Source organism: Penaeus vannamei, chromosome 32 (assembly GCF_042767895.1).
Source record: "Penaeus vannamei isolate JL-2024 chromosome 32, ASM4276789v1, whole genome shotgun sequence".
In the NCBI taxonomy this organism is placed as follows: Eukaryota; Metazoa; Arthropoda; class Malacostraca; order Decapoda; family Penaeidae; genus Penaeus; species Penaeus vannamei.
Genome location: NC_091580.1, coordinates 6,416,222 through 6,433,721, shown reverse-complemented (window position 1 = coordinate 6,433,721; position 17,500 = coordinate 6,416,222). Strand labels below are relative to the sequence as shown.

Here is a 17,500-nt window from a genome sequence, read left to right as displayed (position 1 = left end):
TTGTGACTTAATATTTGCGTGTACATGTGTTTGTTTGTGACTTTTGTTCTTTGTTTGTGCGCGTGTTTGTTTGTGACAATATTTTCGTGTGCGTCCGTTTGTGATTTTTGTTCTCTGTATGTGCGCGTGTTTGTGTGTGACAATATTTTCGTGTGCGTCCGTTTGTTTATTTGTTTTGTGCTTGCGTTTTCGTTCATTTGAGGATATTCCGTATTTTGAGTGACGTGTGTGATGATTGAGACCCAGTGACGAAGATAATGTTAATCACAAAATTATGATGATTATGGCTGTGTTTACCCGACCGACTCAGGATTGTAATGTGACTCTCTTCGTTGCTGATTCTTTTTTTTTTTTATCTCTCCACAATATAGTAAAGGCGATTAGAAGCAGCAAAGAAGATACTAATGACTAAGTTCCGTGCAGTGTCTTGTCTCTCTCCTCCCCCCCCTTCTCCACCTCCCCCTCCCATTTCCCCTTTCCCATCCCCCTGTCCCCCTCCACGCCCCTCCCCTCCCCCTCCCTCCCTTCATTTCCCCTTAGGCACAAGGCTACTCTCCAGGTGTTTTTTTTGTTTTTTGTTTGTTTTTATTTTCTCCAGTTCGTAATTATTCTTACTTCCTTCTTCGTGTCCTTCATTTTTATTTTTCTTTTATTTTCTTTGTTAGAACTCTTGCAACTTGTTTTGTTTTTGTTTTTTTGTTTTGGAGTTTTTGCTTTTTCTCTCAAAGTTTTTAAGTAATACTAATCTTCGAATTTTCCTGTCTATTTTTTTTTTATTATTATTATTTTTCTTATATTTCTTCTTTCATCTTCACTTTTGGGTCTTATTTCTTCTTTCATTCTTCGTTTATTTTTTTCCATCACTGTTTTCTCTCTTTCTTTTCCTCCATCTTTCTGTTCGAATATTCTTCTTCTCTCTATTATTCCATTTCCTCAACTTCCTTTTTTTTTCTTTTCCTTGCAATTTCTTTTCTTCTTTTCTCGTCCTTCCTCTATTCATCTTCTCCCTTCTTTGTCATCATCCATTGTCTTACTTCCCTCCCTTTCTTGTTACCTTTTTCCATCTCTTATTATTCCACATAATAAGATGCCTCCCCCCCCCCGCCTGACCTCTTGTGACCCTCCTCTTGCGCTGTCATGTCACTGTAATGCGGTGGTTTTCCGTCATAATTTCATGACAGGGGCGTTAGTATTTAAATGTGGCAAACTCAGCCCGTAGACTTTTTCACGGCCGCGTTGTGTCCCGCTTTATTTACAGTAATTCTCTTTCCTGGCTATTAATTCATTTATTTGCCTGTCTATCTGTCTATTTATTCATCTTTCTAGTTTTTTCATGTGTTTGTCTCTTTATCTATCGTTTATCTATTTATCTTTCTAATTGTCTATTTCTCTGTCCGATTATCTACCAGCTATACATTTATCTATCTATATATCTATCCGTCTATCTTAATACGTGAATATATATAAAACAAGAGAAAGAAAGGGAAAAGTAGACAGAATATAGACAGACAAACAGGCAGGTAGACAGATAAAGGAAAAGGTAGAGTTTTAATCGAATTCAGACAGTGCAAAACTCTACGGACCACGTTTGCCTTATTTAAATACATGCGACAAAATTAAATTACAATGGAATGCCAGCATAATTCTCTCTCTCTCTCGCTCGCTCTCTCTCACTCTCTCTCTCTTTCTTTCTTTCTTTCTTTCTTTCTTTCTTTCTTTCTTTCTCTCTCTCTCTCTCTCTCTCTCTCTCTCTCTCTCTCTCTCTCTCTCTCTTTCTTTCTTTCTTTCTTTCTTTCTCTCTCTCTCTCTCTCTCTCTCTCTCTCTCTCTCTCTCTCTCTCTCTCTCTCTCTTTTTTTCTCTCTCTCTCTCTCTCTCTCTCTCTCTCTCTGTCTCTCTCTCTCTCTCTCTCTCTCTCTCTCTCTCTCTCTCTCTCTCTCTCTCTCTCTCTCTCTCTCTCTCTCTCTTTCTTTCTCTCTTTTTTCTCTCTCTCCTCTCTCTCTCTCTCTCTGTCTCTCTCTCTCTCTCTCTCTCTCTCTCTCTCTCTCTCTCTCTCTCTCTCTCTCTCTCTCTCTCTCTCTCTCTCTCTCTCTCTCTCTCTCTCTCCCGGCTCTCTTTCTCTCTATTCTCTCTTCCTCTCCCTCTCTCTCTCTCTCTCCCTCTCTCTCTCTCTCTGGCTCTCTTTCCCTCTCCTTCTTCTCCCTCTCCTTCTCCCTCTCCTTCTCCTTCTTTTCCCTCTCCCTCTCACTCTCTATCTATTTATCTATTTATCTCTCCATTTACGTACGCACAGGCATATTTCTCTTTCCTTCCCTTCTCTCTTTCTTTCGTCTTGCCTCATATGTGACTGTCATTAAAACACATTTTTTTCTTTACGGGCGACGTGTCTAAGTGAGAAATGTGATTACTCTCACTAGTACGTCTTCATATGCAAAAAAGACTCAACATTGCCCTCATTAACATGCAAGCTAGAAATACTTGTTTTTGGCGTTTGAGGTTGCAGGCCCTGTGTGTGTGTGTGTGTGTGTGTGTGTGTGTGATTGTGTGTATGTGTGTGTGTGTGTGTGATTGTGTGTATGTGTCTGGGTGTGTGTGTGATTGTGTGTGTATGTGTGTGATTAAGTGTGTGTGTGTGTGTGTGACTGTGTGTGATTAAGTGTGTGTGTGTGTGTGATTAAGTGTGTGTGATTGTGTGTGTGTGATTGTGTCTGCGTGATTGTGATTGTGTGTGTATGTCTGGGTCTGTGACTGTGTTTGTGCGTGTCTCCCTCCACGCTTAGTTTAAGATGTTTCAGCACAGATGACTTATTTTCCTACACTTTATCAATTACAACATGAAGATCATACCCAAAGAAGGAGGAAAGGAGGAGGAGGTAAAGCAGGAGTACCCAGAAGGAAAGGCAAAGAAAGACATGGAGAGTAATGCCCAATATTGCTGATGGCTTGAGAGACTTTTTTTTTATCAACGGAGGACCACTTTGCTGAGATTGAGAGAGTTTGGGATCGGTTTTAAAAAGATTGCTCATGGCCGGGGAGGAAGCAGAGATGCGAAATGTGTAAAGAACAATAATACAGTTAAAAGAAAAGAGTTATCATTTAAAAAGGAAAATCGAAAGGATCGTCTAAGATGTCACAGAACATGTTGAGAACCTGTTAAGAGAGTCATATTGATATTCAAACATACTGATATCTGCGTATTTAAAGGGATCTGAATACCCATTCAACTATCATTACAAACTCTAAATTCACGTTGTTCATTAGGGTTATAAACCAAAAACCTATTGTAGCGAGCATCGATCTTGCTTTGAATAGGTTTATTTATAGTTTGCAACATCCTAATGCATCTTCCTTGTATATGCATTGTTTATGCTAGAATACTACCATTAGGGACTGCGGTGCTTCGTGCCTGTATAATGATAGGCGTGTACATGGCTGCATGAACGTTATGTGCGTGAATGTAATCTAGTCATGTTATCATGCACCAAAAGGGGTATTGCACATTGAGTATTTTCGACCATTGAAGCATTTCCTACTGCGACATTTTCCTGCAGTTGCTAATGAGCAGAAAAAATCACCGTGTGTGTGTGTGTGTGTGTGTGTGTGTGTGTGTGTGTGTGTATGTGTGTTGTGTTGGTATGTTGGTCTATACGTTATTATCGTCAAACGTATTGAACTGCTTGGGTTAACATGTTCAGTATTATTAGTGTTTTTTTATCATTATTATTATTATCATTATTATTTCTTTTTGGTTATCAACTTCACCTTTTGTGGAATTATGATTCGTCATAATCTTTGAATAACCGCAAACTTCATAATCATTTCAACATGCAGTCGTCCTTCGCTCTCAGTGTATAACCAGTTATTGTTTTCTTTAATTGGTTTGACATTTTCTCCTCTTCCTTCTACTTATTCTTTCTTTCGTATATTGTTTTATCGTTTTTGTGTATTTTTTTCTTGTTGTTTATATTTTCGTCAAAAATATATAGACAAGAAAAGATATCTGACATAAGAATTTCTATGTATGTAATCTATATAACAAAATGTAGATAAGTTTCACAAAGGGATATGTACTTACTACAAGCAAAGTCTCCTCTGCCCCCCCACCCCACCCCCACCCCCGCCAACCAGAAGGCAGCATTTGAAGGTCAAAGGAGAGTGGATGTGTCTCTGTCCTTGTGTTTCTAATAATAACAAACATCTACCAAGATACACTTTCTTCCCCTTTTGTATTCTTCCATTCCCCGCCCCCCCTCCCTTACCCGGACACCCAATTACCTTCATCCTAACATTTTCTCTCCTCCCCACCCCCTTCCCTCCACCCAACTCCCCTACCCCCTTCTCCCCACCCAACTCCCTCACCTCCTTCCCCCCACCCAGCTCCTCACCCCTTCTCCCCCACCCACATCCCCACCCCCTTCCTCCCACCCAACTCCCCACCCCTTCCCCCACCCAACTCCCCATCCCCTTCCCCCCACCCAAATCCCCCTACCCAACTCCCTACTCCCTTCCCCCTACCCAAATCCCCCCCTTCCCTCCACCCACATCCCCACTCCCTTCCCTCCTCCCAACTCCCTCCCCACTCCCTTCCCACCCCTTTCCCTTCCCCACCCAAATCCCCACTCCCTTCCCTCCTCCCAACTCCACCCCCTTCCCCCCACCCAGCCTCCAACTCCCTTCCCCCTCCCAACTCCCCTCTCCCCCTACCCCGTGCTGTTCTCCACCGAGGCACTACACACTACACTTGCTTCATCCGCAGTAAGAAACAGGAGTAGCCGAGCGTGACTATTGTATCCACGATCTGTTTTTGCTGCCTCCTGTTTCCTGTTCTTTTGGAGTTTTTTCTTCTTCTTGCTGTTCTTCTTCTTTTGTTGTTGTCATTCTCTCGACAGCTCGTATTTCTCTCTATGTATTACTATGTATCACTCTCTGTCTCTGTTTCTCTCTTTCTCTCTAAGTATTATCTCTCTCTGTCTCTCTTTCTCTCTCTCTCTCTCTCTCTCTCTTTCTCTCTCTCTCTCTCTCTCTCTCTTTCTCTCTCTCTCTCTCTCTCTCTCTCTCTCTCTCTCTCTCTCTCTCTCTCTCTCTCTCTCTCTCTCTCTCTCTCTCTCTCTCTCTCTCCCTCTCTCTCTCTCTCTCTCTCTCTCTCTCTCTCTCTCTCTCTCTCTCTCTCTCTCTCTCTCTCTCTCTCTCTCTCACCTCTTTCTCCCATGTATCTTTTCTTTCTTTCTTTCTACCTCTATCTATTTATCTGCGTATAGTGCTGCGTGTATGTACGCATGTGTGTATATGCAAAAGAGAGAGAGAGAAAGGGACTATACCCTCTTTTTACTTACACACATTCCCTTCACAAAACACTAAAACCCCATATCAGCAAAGACAGGTAAATGAATACAGACACGGATCCAAATAAAAAAACGAAAAAAATAAATAAAACTGGACGTCCAACCCATTTTTTTCCCATTCTCTGTCTCCCTTTGTCTTCCCCGTCTGGAGCCCCCGTGTGTTGCGGTCACCGGCAGACGCACAAATGCCCCTTGGGAATTCGTATCAGAGGGAATAGGGGCTGTTACTGGGGATAAATATATATGAATGGGACATTGATTTGATGTTAAGGGAAGTGGAAAGGAAAGGAAGGGGAGGAGGGGTGGGGGATGGGGGGGTTGTATGTGTATCTGTATGTGTGTCAATAGGATGGTTTATGGTTGTGTGTTTGGTGGGAGAGAGAGAGAGGGGAGGGAGGGATTTTTAAAAAGCAATGAGAGAAACAGAAAGAAAGGTTAGAAGTAATGAGGAAGGAAGGATGGAGGGAAAGAAAAGAGAAAGTGAGGGATGGAGGGAGGGAGAAATAAAAGAGAGAGAGGGGGGAGGGGAAGAGAGAAGGAGGAAGGGAAATAGAGAGAGAGAGAGAGAAGGTCGGAGGAAGTTAAAGAATAGAGGGGATAGTAAGGCAGGAGAAAGCTGAAGGAGCTAAAGAGAGAGAGGGGAGAATAAGAAAGGAAGAGGGAGAGAGAGAGAGAGAGGAAGGAAGAAGGAGAAGGGGAGCGGAAGGAGACGGACTTTCACGACAAAAAAAAATAAGAAAATGAAAAAATAAAAGCGGTTCGGATTCAATGAGATGAGAAGTTGATTTAATTTCAGATTTAGATTTTCTTCGATTCGGTTTCAGTGTCCTTTTATGAGGCAGTGAATTTCTTTGATTTGGTTGTGATTGCCTTTTTCTGATTTTATTTTTTTAATTCATTGGAATAGACGGGGAGGGAGGGGGAAAGGGGAGAGAAGAGAGAACGAGAGAGAGAGAGAGAGAGAAAGAGAAAGAGAGAGAGAGAGAGAGAGAGAAAGAGAGAGAGAGAGATAGAGAGAGAGAGAGAGAGAGAGAGACAGACAGACAGACAGAGAAAGAGAGAGGGGAGAAGGAAGGATAGGAGAGAGAGCGGATGATAGGAGAAAGGAAAAAATAAATAAATAAATAACTAAAGGAAACCTTTTAACAATCTGGGTGCTTTGTCCATTTCACTGTGTTTTTACATAATGCTTCCTCCTCTTTCCCTTTCGCTTCCTGCCCCTTCACTTCCTTCCTCTTCCCTTCCCCCTTCACTGAACCTACCCATCCTCCCTTCCTCCCTTCTTCCTCCTCCTCCTCCTCCCTTAACCCTTTTCTCCCCTCCCCCTCCCTTCCCCTCTTTCCCCTTCCTCACTTTCCCTCCCCTCCTCTCCTCCTACTTCTTCCTCTCCTCTCTTCCTCCTTCCCTCCTCCCCTTCCCTTTTCCCCTTCCTCCTCCTCCCTCCCTCTCTCCCTCCTCCTCCCTCCTCCTCCCTCCTCCCTTTCCCCTCCTACCCTTCCCTCCCTCCCTTTCCCTCCACTCCCTCCCTCCCTTTCCCTCCCCTCCTCCCCTCCCCTCCTTCTCCTCCTCCCCTTCCTCCTTCTCCTCCTCCCCTTCCTCTCTTCTCCCTCCTCCCCCTTCCTCCCTTCTCCTCCTCCCCTTCCTCCCTTCTCTCCTCCTCCCTCCTTCCTCCCTTCTCCTTCTCCTCCCACTTCTTCCCCTCCTCCCCTCTCTCCCTTTCCCTTCCTCCTCTCCTCCCCCTTCTTCCTCCCCCCCCTTTCCCTCTCCTTACCCCCCCTATTCTCCCTACCCTGTCTCCCCACACGCGTCGCTGAGACATTGAACATTTCGAAATTAACGACCGTCAGTGGTCTCTGCGACGTTATTCTGCGTCCCCCCACTCCCCCTTCCCTTCCCCCTCCCCCTCCATTCTCCTCAACGTCACTCTCCCTCCCTCCCCCTCCCCCTCCCCTCCCCCTCCATTCCCCTCCCCCTTCCCCTCCCTTCCCCCTCACCGTCCCCTCCCCCTCCCTCTCCATTCCCCTCACCGTCACTCTCCCCCTCCCCGTCACTCTCCCCCTCCCCCTCCATTCCCCCCCCCCGTCACTCTCCTTCTCTCTCTTAACCCCCTTCCCCGCTTACCGGTGTACCTCTCCCCTCTTCCTATTTTCCTCCTCGCCCTTTCTTACAACTTTATTCTCCTCCCTTATTCCTCTCCTTCCATCCGTGTCCTCTCCCTCCCCCCCCACCATCCTGTTTTAGGCCTTCCCCTCCCCCCTTTCTCACGCTCACCCAACTCCCTCTCACTGGCTGTATTCCCCACCTTCCCCTCCACCTCCCCCTTCCCCCAAATCTTCAATGCCCTTGTGCAGTTATTCCGTTTTCTCCCCTCCCACCTCCCACTCTCACACACCCCTCGGCTAAGAACTTCCTTCCCCCTAATCATCCCCCTCCTCCTCCCCCTCCCCTTCTTCCAAATTCTTCTCCACCACCCCTCCTTCTCCCTCACTCTCACCCTCCTCCCCCACCACCCCTCCCCTCCCCTTCTTTCAAATTCTCCACCACCCCTCCTCCTCCTCCTCCTCCTCCTCTCCTCCTCCTCCCTCCTCCTCCCTCCTCCTCTCCTCCTCCCCACCACCCCTCCCCTCACTCTCTTCGCCCTCAATCTCCTCCACTCTTCCCTCCCCCTCCCTCTCCCTCACCCACCCACCCACCCCAACCGCCCATCCCTTGGACACAAGAATCATGAAGGATCCTTCCCCACGCCCACAGACACATCGAACCTCAAAGCAAAGCGACGGGCGGGCGTGATGGGTGCCTCGATCGCGGGTTTCGGATGGGCGTGCATGGCTGATCTTGAGATAAACTCGGAGTCTTTCGTGGGCGGGATGACCTCCCCCCCACCCCCCCACCCCCGGTTGGCAGACGCGGGCGGTGTGTCTGGGGAAGTGAGGGGAAGGGTGGGGGGGGGGGTGCGAGGATAGGACAGGGATTCGGGTTGGGGATGGAGGGGGAGGGGGCTGAGGGCGTGCCAGAGAGGTGGAGATAGGGGGGAGAGGGAAAGGGAGAGATGAGAACGAGAAAGAAAGAGAGAAAGGGATACAGAGAGAAAAAAAAATGGGGAAAGAAGAAATAGATAGACAGATTGATGGAGAGAGAGGGCATGAGGTAAGGGGAGGGAGAAAGAGGTTTAAAAAAAGGTAAGTGAGAAATTACAGAATAACCATTTAGAATTATTTATAAAAAATATAGGAAAGGGGAGAACACACAAACAAACAAACAAAAAAACAAATCAGGAACACACAAACTCACAAACAGCTCCCCAAACACCAAATTAACCCGTGGAAGCCCCCAGCCCTAGACCCCCTGGAAGCCCCCAAGCCCTAGACCCCATGGAAGCCCCAAGCCCTAGACCCCATGGAAGCCCCAAGCCCTAGACCCCACGGAAGCCCCCAAGCCCTAGACCCCATGGAAGCCCCCAAGCCCTAGACCCCATGGAAGCCCCCAGGCCCTAGACCCCATGGAAGCCCCAAGCCCTAGACCCCATGGAAGCCCCCAGCCCTAGACCCCATGGAAGCCCCCAGCCCTAGACCCCATGGAAGCCCCCAGCCCTAGCCCTGGAAGCCCCAAGCTCTAGACCCCATGGAAGCCCCAAGCCCTAGACCCCACGGAAGCCCCTGCCCTAGACCCCATGGAAGCCCCAAGCCCTAGACCCCACGGAAGCCCCAAGCCCTAGACCCCATGGAAGCCCCAAGCCCTAGACCCCACGGAAGCCCCAAGCCCTAGACCCCACGGAAGCCCCCAGCCCTAGACCCCATGGAAGCCCCCAGCCCTAGATCCCATGGAAGCCCCAAGCCCTAGACCCCCTGGAAGCCCCCAGCCCTAAACCCCCTGGAAGCCCAGCCCTAGACCCCATGGAAGCCCCCAGCCCTAGACCCCTGGAAGCCCCAAGCCCTAGACCCCATGGAAGCCCCAAGCCCTAGACCCCACGGGAAGCCCCTGGGCCCTAGACCCCATGGAAGCCCCCAAGCCCTAGACCCCATGGAAGCCCCAAGCCCTAGACCCCATGGAAGCCCCAGCCCTAGACCCCTGGAAGCCCCAATCCCTAGACCCCCTGGAAGCCCCCAGCCCTACACCCCCTGGAAGCCCCCAGCCCTAGACCCCATGGAAGCCCCAAACCCTAGACCCTGGAAGCCCCAAGCCCTAACCCCATGGAAGCCCCCAGCCCTAGACCCCATGGAAGCCCCCAGCCCTAGACCCCATGGAAGCCCCAGCCTAGACCCCATGGAAGCCCCAAGCCCTAGACCCCATGGAAGCCCTCCCAAGCCAGACCCCATGGAGCCCCCAGCCCTAGACCCCATGGAAGCCCCCAGCCCTAGACCCCATGGCAACCCCCAGCCCTAGACCCCAGGAAGCCCCAAGCCCTAGACCCCATGGAAGCCCCCAGCCCCAGACCCCACGGAAGCCCCCAAGCCCCAGACCCCATGGAAGCCCCCAAGCCCTAGACCCCATGGAAGCCCCCAGCCCAGACCCCATGGAAGCCCCAAGGCCTAGACCCCATGGAAGCCCACAGCCCTAGACCCCACGGAAGCCCCAAGCCCTAGACCCCATGGAAGCCCCAAGCCCTAGACCCCGGAAGCCCCAGCCCTAGACCCCATGGAAGCCCCAGCCCTAGACCCCATGGAAGCCCCAGCCTTAGACACCATAGAAGCCCCAAGCCCTAGACCCCATGGAAGCCCCCAGCCCTAGACCCCACGGAAGCCCCCAAGCCCTAGACCCCATGGAAGCTCCCAGCCCTAGACCCCACGGAAGCCCCAAGCCCTAGACCCCTGGAAGCCCAAGCCCTGACCCACGGAAGCCCCAAGCCCTAGACCCCATGGAAGCCCCAGCCCTAGACCCCATGGAAGCCCCCAGCCCCAGACCCTGGAAGCCCCCAAGCCCTAGACCCCCTGGAAGCCCCCAAGCCCTAGACCCCACGGAAGCCCCAAGCCCTAGACCCCACGGAAGCCCCCAAGCCCTAGACCCCATGGAAGCCTCAAGCCCTAGACCCCATGGAAGCCCCCAGCCCTAGACCCCCTGGAAGCCTCCAAAAGCCCGTCTCCCAAGGGCGCGACCTGCCTGACGGAGATGAAGACCCTGAGCGCCGACCTGAGACGCGACAGTGTTCGAGAGTGATCCTGATGGAGGAGGAGGGAGGGGGGCTGAGTACAGGAGGGGGAGGGAGAGTAGGGGAGGAAGGGGAGAATAGGGAAGAGGGAGAGTGGAGAAGAGTAGAGGAGGAAGGAGGGAAAGTAGGGGGTGAGTGAGGAAGGAGGGAGAGTAAGGGGGAGGGGAGAGAAGGGGAGGTATAGAAAGAGTAGGGAGGAGGGGAAGGGAAGGGTGAGAGGAGGGAGAGTAAAGGGAGAAAGGGGAAGTGTAGGGGAGAAGGGGGAGAAGAGTAGTAGGGGATGAGGGAGGAAGGAGGGATGTAGGGGGGAAGGGAGAGCAGGGAGGTATAGAAAGAGTAGGGAGGGAGGGGAAGAGTAGAGAAAGGGGGAGAGGAGGGAGAGTAAAGGGAGGAAGGGAAGTGTAGGGGAGAATGGGGGAAAGAAGAATAGGGGATGAGGGAGGAAGGAGGGATGGGGGGAAGGGGAGGTAGGGGAGGTATAGAAAGAGTAGGGAGGAGGGAGGGAGAGTAAAGGGAGAAGGGAAGCGTAGGGGAGAAGGTGGGGGGGGGGTATGGTGAAGGCGTGGCGTTGTGTGATAGCCGATTAACGTTATGAATGAGGCTGTATTCGGCGTTGAAATGCTAATAAATTTGCCATCAGTTTTTGGATGGATTTTTTTTTTTTTAGGGGGAAGGGGGAGCAGGATGAGAGATAAGGGAGAGGGAGGATGAAGAATAGGGGACGAGATGAGAGTTAGGAAAGGGGACGGGGGATGGGAGATGGGAAAGAGAATAAGGAAAGAGAAAGGAAAAGGAAAAGGGAAAAAAGGGAGGACAGGGAGAGTAGGAGGAAAAGGGGGAATGGGAGAGGGATGGAGAATGGGAAAAGCGAAGAAGGAGAGAGGTGGATGGAGAATGGAATAGATAGAGGGAAGGAGGAAAGGGCCCTTAGGCAGAGAAGGGGGATGGGAAAGGGGAGAGAAAGAGAAAAAAGGGAGAGGGGAATCACAAGATAAAAATAAAAGAGAAAGGAGAAGACAGGGGAAAGGGAAAGTAAAAGGAAGGGATTAGGGAAGAAAGAAGAGAATGAAACACAGGCAGGAAGGAGAAAAAGTGAAAGGTTAAACGTAAATGAGAGACAGGGAGAAGGAGAATAAATGAGAAGAGGGATGAAAAGGGAGAGAGAGAGAGAGAGAGAGAGAGAGAGAGAGAGAGGGAAAGAGAAATAGACAACGGAGAGGGGGGGGGGAGGGAGGGAGGGGAAGAAGCTGGTGCGTCGCTGCCAAGACGTGAAATGAGGAGTGGAATATTATGCAACTTGCTGTCATTTTAACAATAATTAAGGTAAAAATGATCGTGATAATAGTGATAATCATGATGACTCATAATAGTAATTCCTAAAATAATGATGATGATGAAAATTATAACAAAAGTAATGATGATAATAATAACAATAATGCTGATAATGATGATGGTAATGACGATAAGATAAGGATAATGATATAGATAATGATATAGATAATTATAATAATCATTATCATCATCATCATCATCATTATTATTCATATCATCAATATCATTACGTCGATAACAAAAGCGAAGAAGGCAAGGATATGATAACAATCGCACCAACAGCAAAGACAAAGACAGAAAGACAAAGAAGACAAGAAAAAGACAAACAATTGCCTGACTACATGGCGAACGTATGAATATGAACGAGATCTTGGCAAACCCGGTGATTCTGGAACAAACAAACAAATAAACAAGTCCCGGTGGTACAAGAGGAGAGGTGATTAAGCAGCGCAAACAGAGCATGGCGGCAAACAAACAAACAAACTAACTCTCGGAGGTGATAGAAGTCAGAAGTGACTCGGGAACAAATAAACAAATAAAAAAATATATATCGTCGGGAGAATAACAAGAGCGACTCACGAAGAAAATCGCAAACAAAGAAATAAATTCGCAGACAAGCAAACAAACGAAGATGCGACTCTGGCACAGCAATAAACAAACATACAAACGAACTGGTGAGATAATCAAGAGGCGACACCGGAAACAAGCAAACAAACACAAAATCCCAAACAAACGAAGAAGCAATCCCGACATACCAACAAACAAAAAACAAACCAACAAAGCGGCTAAATAAACAAACAAAAAAACAAAGAAATAACCCAACGAGAACATCAAACAAACAAACAAACCTCCCATCCGGACCCCCCCCCCAAAAAAAAAAAAAAAATCGGCGGAAATCTGCCCCCTTTCTTAATACAACAAAAAACAAACAAACAAAAAAACTTCCGCCGACAAAATAAACAAAACAAGAAGCTCTCGCGGAGTTTATGGACCGACATAGACATGATTGCAGCCAACGACTTACATGGGCCATTTAATTCCTGTTTGTGGGGAAGGGAAGGAGGAGGGGGGAGAGGGGGTGGGGTGAGGGGAGGGGGAAGGGAAGGAGGAGGGGGAGAGAAGGAGGTGGGGTGAGGAAGGGGAAAGGAGGAGGAGGGAGGAGGGAAGGGGGAAAGGAGGAGGAGGGGGAGGGAAGGGAGGGTGGGGAGGGAGGGAAGGGGGAAGGAGGAAAGGAGGAGGGGGAGGGGAAGGGAGAGAGGAGTAGGGGGAGGGAAGAGCGAGAGGGAAGGGAAGGGGGTGGGGTGAAGAAAGGGTAGAAGGAGGAGGAGGGGAATAGTGGGGAGAAGGTGGGGGGAGTTGGGGGAGGAGGAGAAGAGAAGGGGTGTGGGGGGAGGGAAGGAGAGATGGAGTTGGAGTAAGGGGGAGGGAGGCGATAGCGTGGGGGTGGGGAGGAGGATAAAGGAGAGAATACCCAGGTAAGATGAAGAGAGTCAGAGGAGAGAGAGTAAAACGAGATCGAGTAAAGAGAAAGAGAAAGTGAGGATAGGGAGAGAGGATAGAGGTGGAGAGGAACGAAGCGAACGAGAGAAAGAGGATAGGGAGAAAGGATAGAGGTGGAGAGGAACGAAGCGAACGAGGAGAAAGGGGCGAAGGGATGAGGTGGAGGATAGACGGAAGAGGAACTAGGTGGGGTGAAGGATGGGGGTAGGGAGGGGGGTGGAGGAGGGGGTGGGTTGGGAGAGGAAGATGAAGATTAGGATGGTTGTTAAAGAGACGAGACTGATCGACTCCAAGACGGAAGCAAGGTCTTAACTTGGGGAGTTTCTTGTGTTTTTTTTTTTGTTGTTGTTGATGTTGTTTTTTGTGTTTGTTTGTTTGTGTGTGTGTTTCTTTCCTTTCTCTTTTTTTCTTTTTTTACTTTGTTTTTCTTTTCGTTTTTTCGTTTTTTTCTTGGTTTTTGTTTTCTTTTCTTTCCTTTTTTCGTTTTATTCTCTTTTCTTTTTCTTTCTTTCTGTTTTTTGTTTTGTTTTTGTTTTCTTGTCTTTCTTTTATTCGTTTTTCTCTCTTTTCTTCTTCTTTATTTCTTCTTCTCTTTTCCGTTTTTGTCTATTTTCTTTTTTCTTTTTCATATTTTTTGTTTGTTTGAGGAAGGCACTTACGAATCTGCACGTGTTATTTGCAATGATGGTGCTACTATTGCAACATAATTGCAAATCTGTTGACTAATAATGACGCACAATAGTTGTTAATTTTCGTCAACAGAATGCGTTAGAGTGAGAAAAAAAAATCAGAAATTCGTAGATGTAAGTTGTGAGAATTCGGCTCTTTAGCTTCGTATGTTGGAAAGGCATTCGTGTACGTGTGTGCGTCTGTGTGCGTGACATGCAGATCCAACAGGCGAGTGGGTGTGGCCTAGAACCGTAAGGGGAGGGGGGGAGGGGGAAGGGTGTATCGGTTCATTTTGTTTCTTGTTTCATCATCAGCGGAAAGAAGACAAATAATGGTCCATTATTTCACTAATTAATCTACCAATATGCTTACGAATCTAAAATATTGCTTGCCTTTTTATTTTCTCTCTCTCTCTCTCTCTCTCTCTCTCTCTCTCTCTCTCTCTCTCTCTCTCTCTCTCTCTCTCTCTCTCTCTCTCTCTCTCTCTCTCTCTCTCTCGCTCTCTGCTCTCTCTCTCTCTCTCCCTCTCTCTCTCTCTCTCTCTCTCTCTCTCTCTCTCTCTCTCTCTCTCTCTCTCTCTCTCTCTCTCTCTCTCTCTCTCTCTCCTCTCTCTTTCTCTCTCTCTCTCTCTCTCTCTCTCTCTCTCTCTCTCTCTCTCTCTCTCTCTCTCTCTCTCTCTCTCTCTCTCTCTCTCTCTCTCTCTCCCTCTCTCTCTCTCTCTCTCTCTCTCTCTCTCTCTCTCTCTCTCTCTCTCTCTCTCTCTCTCTCTCTCTCTCTCTCTCTCTCTCTCTCTCTCTCTCTCTCTCTCTCTCTCTCTCTCTTTCTCTCTCTCTCTCTCTCTCTCTCTCTCTCTCTGTCTCTGTCTCTCTCTTTTTTTTATTTATTTATTTTTTTTTTTTATTTTTTTTTTTTTTTTTTTGCCTTTTTCGTGATTTGATTATTTCTTGTTCGTGCTTCTTGAGAGATCACGAGACACAAGTTAGAAAAAAAAAAGAAAAATGAAAGTGATTCTGAAAGTTCTATTCATTTGTCTAAGTGCATTTTGATGTCCTTAATAACCGCATTGTGCTCGGGGTTATGACAAGTGCTGAAAGGAGGATCGGAGAACCTACTCTCGGCGTCCCTAAACCGACTCAAAAGGAATCGGAACCTCTTTACGGGGATCACGACCATAAAACGTGATCTATTACTCGTCCCGCTATTGTAGAATCGAAAGAAAAATGGCGGGAGAAATGAAAGAAAAAAAGAATATACGGCTCTAATTGATTGTCGGTCAGAATTAATCTCTCTTTTTCTTTCTGTCCTACGAGAGGAAAGAAGAGGGTATAAAATGGATCTTTTTCAGACTCGCCTCCTCTTTATCCAAGGCGCGATGTCTTTGTCCTTATCCCAGGATTCATTAGCGGTCGGATGTCCTTGGCAAGATCTAATCACTTGTGGTGAAGTAGGGGGGGGTGAGAGAGGGGGGAGAGGGTAGTGAGGGGGGAGAGAAGATAGGGGAGGGATGTCATAGCAGAGGAGAGGAGGGAAGTGGGGTGGTGTTTGGAGAAGGAGGGAAGGGGGGTGGTGTTTGGCAGAGGAGGGAAGGGGTGGTGTTTGGAGAGGAGGGAAGGGGTGGTGTATGGAGAGGAGGGAGAGGTGGTGTTTGGAGGAGGAGGGAAGGGGTGGTGTCATGGAGAGGAGGGAGAGGTGGTGTATGGAGAGGAGGGAAGGGGTGGTGTTTGGAGAGAGGAGGGAAGGGGGTGAAGTTTGGGAGAGGAGGGAAGGGGTGGTGTATGGAGAGGGGAGGGAGGGGTGGTGTTTGAGAGAGGAGGGAAGGGGAGTAGGTGTATGGAGAGGAGGGAGAGGTGGTGTTTTGGAGAGGAGGGAAGGGGTGGTGTATGAGAGAGGAGGGAGAGGTGGTGTTTGGAGTAGGAGGAAGGGGCGGTGTATGGAGAGGAGGGAAGGGGTGTGGTGTTTGGAGAGGAGGGAAGGGGCGGGTGTATGGAGAGGAGGGAGGGTGGATGTTCGGAGAGGAGGGGAAGGATAGGGGGGAGGGAGGAAGAAGAACTTAGGGAAAAGGGTTGGATACAATAGAACGGAAGGGGAGAGAGAAGGAAGAGCAGGTGGTCCGGAGATAGATAGGGAAGAGGAAGGGAAGGGGAGAGGGGGAGGGAGGGAGGCAGGGGAAGGGGTTAAGGGATGCTAGCATGGTAACAGCGGAGAATTCCCCAAAAGCGCTGAGTCACCGTGACCGTGAATATTTAAACGGTTTACGCGCGTGACTGATGCAGGAATTGGATAGGCCGGGAGTTAAATTCATTACTGGTTATCGTTGCACAAGAATCCATTTTGCATTTACGGTCGCTCTTTTTTGCACCGTCACTTGCAACTCCTAATATTTCTTCGACGTATTTATATTATTATCTTCTATCTAATCGTTTTAATCTAATCGTTTTATTCTTTATTATCATGAATTGTGAGTTTTTTTTAATATCGTTTTATTCTTTATTATCATGAATTGTGAGTTTTTTTGTTGTTTTTTAATAGTTTGGTTACCCATGTGAAACTTTATTTTCCACTTAGTAATAACAAACTTTGCTTACTTTTGTAATCAAGTAATGAAGATGAGAAGGAGAAGAGGGAAAAGGAACATCAAAGAAAATTGAAATAAAGAATAGTTAGAGACGGGAAAAAGTTTAGAAGAATGAAGGTAAACAAGAACCGGAGAAAAGGGAGTAACCAAGGCAAAATGGTAATAATGATGATAATATCGATGATACTAATGATAATGATACTAATGATAGTAATAATGATGGTAATACTAATGATAATGATAGTAATAATGATGATGATAATGATAATAGCAATGATCTGATAATAACGGCAATGATAATGATGATAAAGCTAAAAATAGCAATAGCACTCAGAGAAAAAAAAATACCCAAGAAAGAACAAATAAAAGGAGGTACGAAAATAAACACAAAATCAAGCACAACGAAGAAGCAACAAAAAGCCTGCACGAAGCATCCCGATTGCTTGCACCCTCGCATCTCAGTCTCCCAGGCCGGATGCTGGGTACACGCGAGGGTGGTGGGGGGGGTGTAAGAGGAGAGGGGGGTGTAGGAGGAGAGAGAGGGGTGGGTGTAAGAGGTGTTTGAGAGAGACTGGGGAGGTGGGGGTGTAGGAGTAGAGTGAGAGAGAGGGAAGGTGTAAGAGGTGTTTGAGAGAGGGGGTGTAGGAGGTGTTTGAAGAGAGGGGGTGTTTGAGGAGGAGAGGGAGAGAGGGGGTGTAGGAGGAGAGGGAGAGAGAGGGAGGGTGTAAGAAGGTGTTTGAGGAGGGAGAGGTGGTGTAGGAGGAGAGGGAGAGAGAGGGTGTAAGAGGTGTTTGAGGAGGGGGGGTGTAGGAGGAGAGGGAGAGAGGAGGAGGTGTAAATGAGGAGGGGTGTAGGAGGGAGAGGAGGGAGGAGAGAGGGGTGGTGTAGGAGGGAGAGGGAGAGAGAGAGGGGGTGTAGAGGTGTTTGAGAGAGGGGGA

General features: G+C 48.1%; 1 protein-coding gene across 4 annotated transcripts in view; it reads left to right on the top strand.

Moving 5' to 3' along the window:
• LOC113813049 (uncharacterized) overlaps positions 1 to 17,500 on the top strand; it is a 545,463-nt gene that overhangs the window by 447,722 nt on the left and 80,241 nt on the right. The window lies entirely within an intron of this gene.